Raw genomic sequence first — 3477 nt, 5'->3', positions numbered from 1 at the left:
CTCTCAATTGCGTTGGAAATTAGACATCCTGGGCTTTCCAGCAATATATAATAGTCCATACTTTGCCCGAGATTTGATGGCCCAAACTGGCGTTCCAAATCAGCTTAAGACTGCCTGGCGTTTAACGCCGGAACTGGCACAGAAGTGGGAGTTAAACGCCCAAACTGGCACAAAAGCTAGCGTTTAACTCCAAGAAAAGTCTCTACACATGAAAGCTTCAATGCTCAGATCAAGCTCAGCTCAAACATACACCAAGTGGGCCCTGGAAGTGGATTTATGCATCAATTACTTACTCGTATAAACCCTAGTAGCCAGTCTAGTATAAATAGGATAGTTTACTATTGTATTAGACATCTTTGGTCTCTGTTTTGTTTTATTCTTCATCTTAGGAGACTATTGATCACATTTTGAGGGCTGGCCATTCGGCCATGCCTGAACCTTTCACTTATGTATTTTCAACGGGAGAGTTTCTACACACCATAGATTAAGTTGTGGAGCTCTGCTGTACCTCGAGTATTAATGCAATTACTATTGTTCTTCTATTCAATTCAACTTATTCTTGTTCTAAGATATCATTTGTTCCTCAACTTGATGAATGTGATGATCCGTGACACTCATCATCATTCTCACCTATGAACGTGTGCCTGACAACCACCTCCGTTCTACCTTGGATTGAGTGGATATCTCTTGGATTCCTTAATCAGAATCTTCGTGGTATAAGCTAGAATTGATAGCGGCATTCTTGAGAATCCGGAAGGTCTAAACCTTGTCTGTGGTATTCTGAGTAGGATTCAAGGATTGAATGACTGTGACGAGCTTCAAACTCGCGATTGTAGGGGCGTTAGTGACAGACGCAAAAGAATCACTAGATTCTATTCCGACATGATCGAGAACCGATAGATGAATAGCCGTGCTGTGACAGAGTGCATTGAACATTTTCACTGAGAGGACGGGACTGTAGCCATTGACAACGGTGATGCCCAACATACAGCTTTCCATGGAAAGGAGTAAGAAGGATTGGATGAAGACAGTAGGAAAGCAGAGAGACAGAAGGGACAGAGCATCTCCATACGCTTATCTGAAATTCTCACGAATGAATTACATATGTATCTCTATCTTTATTTTATGTTTTATTCATCTTTTAATTATCAATCCTCCATAATCATTTGAATCTGCCTGACTGAGATTTACAAGATGACCATAGCTTGCTTCATACCAACAATCTCTGTGGGATCGACCCTTACTCACGTAAGGTTTATTACTTGGACTACCCAGTGCACTTGCTGGTTAGTTGTGCACAGTTGTGATAAAGAGTTGACATTGCAATTGAGCGTACCATGTTGATGGCGCCATTGATGATCACAATTTTGTGCACCAATGGTGTTCTTCATGATCTTCAAGTTGTTCTTGGTAAGTCTTCTTGTTTGATCTTGATGTTTTCTTGTTTTGTGTCTTTTGTTGTTTTTCATGTGCATTTTTGCCTTCATAGTGTCTAAGCATTAAAGATTTCTAAGTTTGGTGTCTTGCATGTTTTCCTTGCATCAAAAATTTTTCAAAAATATGTTCTTGATGTTCATCATGATCTTCAAAGTGTTCTTGGTGTTCATCTTGACATTCATAGTGTTCTTGCATGCATCATGTGTTTTGATCCAAAATTTTCATGTTTTGGGTCATAATTGTGTTTTCCTCTCTCATCATTAAAAATTAAAAAAAATATATCTTTTCCTTTTTTCTCTCAAAATTTCGAAAATTTGAGTTGACTTAGTCAAAAATTTTTAAAATTAGTTAGTTCTTATAAGTCAAGTCAAATTTTCAATTTTAAAAATCTTATCTTTTCAAAACTTTTGCAAAAATCAAATCTTTTTCATTTTTTATGATTTTTGAAAATTTGAAAATATTTTTCAAAATCTTTCTTAAATTTTATTTCAAATTTTCGAAACTTAACAAACAATTAATGTGATTGATTCAAAAATTTGAGGTTTTTTACTTTCTTGTTAAGAAAGGTTCAATCTTTAAATTCTAGAATCATACCTTTTAGTTTCTTGTTAGTCAAGTAATCAATTTTAATTTTAAAAATCAAATCTTTTTCAAAATATCTTTTCTCTCATATCTTTTTCAAAATTTTATCTTTTTCAAAAATTTAATTTAAAAATATGTTTTCCACTTTCTTATCTTTTCAAAATTGATTTTCAAATCTTTTTCAACTAACTAATTAACCTTTTGTTTGTTTCTTATCTTTTTCAAAAACCACCTAACTACTTTTCCCTCTCAAATTTTCGAAAATAACTTCCCTTTTTTTCAAAATTTCTTTTAATTAATTAATTGTTTTAAATTTTAATTTTATTTTTATTTCTTCTCTTAATTTTCGAAAATCACTAACTCTTTTTCAAAATTTATTTTTGAAATTCTCCCCCTCTCATCTTCTTCTATTTATTTATTTACTAACACTTCTCTTCATCTCACGAATCTGAACCTATTTTCACCCTTGTGTTTGAATTCTTAACTCTTCTCCTTCTTCTATTCCTTTCTTCTTCTACTAACATAAAGGAATCTCTATACTGTGACTTAGAGGATTCCTCTTTCTTTTCTGTTCTCTTCTTTCTCATATGAGCAGGAACAAGGAAAAAGGCATTCTTGTTGAAGCTGATCCTGAACCTGAAAGGACTCTGAAGAGAAAACTAAGAGAAGCTAAATTACAACAATCTAGAGACAACCTTACTGAAATTTTTGAACAAGAAAAGGATATGGCAGCCGAACCCAACAACAATAATGCAAGAAGGATACTTGGTGATTATACTACACCTACTTCCAAGTTTGATGGAAGAAGCATCTCAATTCCTGCCATTGGAGCAAACAATTTTGAGCTGAAACCTCAACTAGTTGCTCTAATGCAACAAAACTGCAAGTTTCATGGACTTCCATCAGAAGATCCCTACCAATTTTTAACTGAGTTCTTGCAGATCTGTGAGACTGTAAAGATGAATGGAGTAGATCCTGAAGTCTACAGGCTCATGCTTTTCCCTTTTGCTGTAAGAGACAAAGCTAGAACATGGTTGGACTCACAACCTAAGGATAGCCTGGACTCTTGGGATAAGCTGGTCACGACCTTCTTGGTTAAATTCTTTCCTCCTCAAAAGCTGAGCAAGCTTAGAGTGGATGTTTAGACCTTCAAGCAAAAAGATGGTGAATCCTTCTATGAAGCTTGGGAAAGATACAAGCAGATGACCAAAAAGTGTCCTTCTGACATGTTTCTAGAGTGGACCATGATCGATATATTCAACTATGGTCTGTCTGAGTTCTCTAAGATGTCATTGGATCATTCTGCAAGTGGATTCATTCACCTAAAGAAAACGCCTGCAGAAGCTCTGGAACTTATTGAAATAGTTGCAAATAACCAATTCATGTACACTTCTGAGAGGAATTTCGTGAATAATGGGACGCCTCAGAGGAAGGGAGTTCTTAAAATTGATGCTCTAA

General features: G+C 35.2%; 1 non-coding gene across 1 annotated transcript; it reads right to left on the bottom strand.

Moving 5' to 3' along the window:
• Positions 1 to 3143: 3143 nt before the first annotated feature.
• LOC127742623 (small nucleolar RNA R71) lies at positions 3144 to 3247 on the bottom strand. Its single transcript, XR_008003969.1, has one exon. It is a non-coding gene; the product is annotated as a small nucleolar RNA R71 (small nucleolar RNA).
• Positions 3248 to 3477: the final 230 nt, after the last annotated feature.

The sequence above is a fragment of the Arachis duranensis genome, chromosome 1 (assembly GCF_000817695.3).
Source record: "Arachis duranensis cultivar V14167 chromosome 1, aradu.V14167.gnm2.J7QH, whole genome shotgun sequence".
Classification (NCBI taxonomy): Eukaryota; Viridiplantae; Streptophyta; class Magnoliopsida; order Fabales; family Fabaceae; genus Arachis; species Arachis duranensis.
This window is presented reverse-complemented; position numbering and strand designations above follow the sequence as displayed.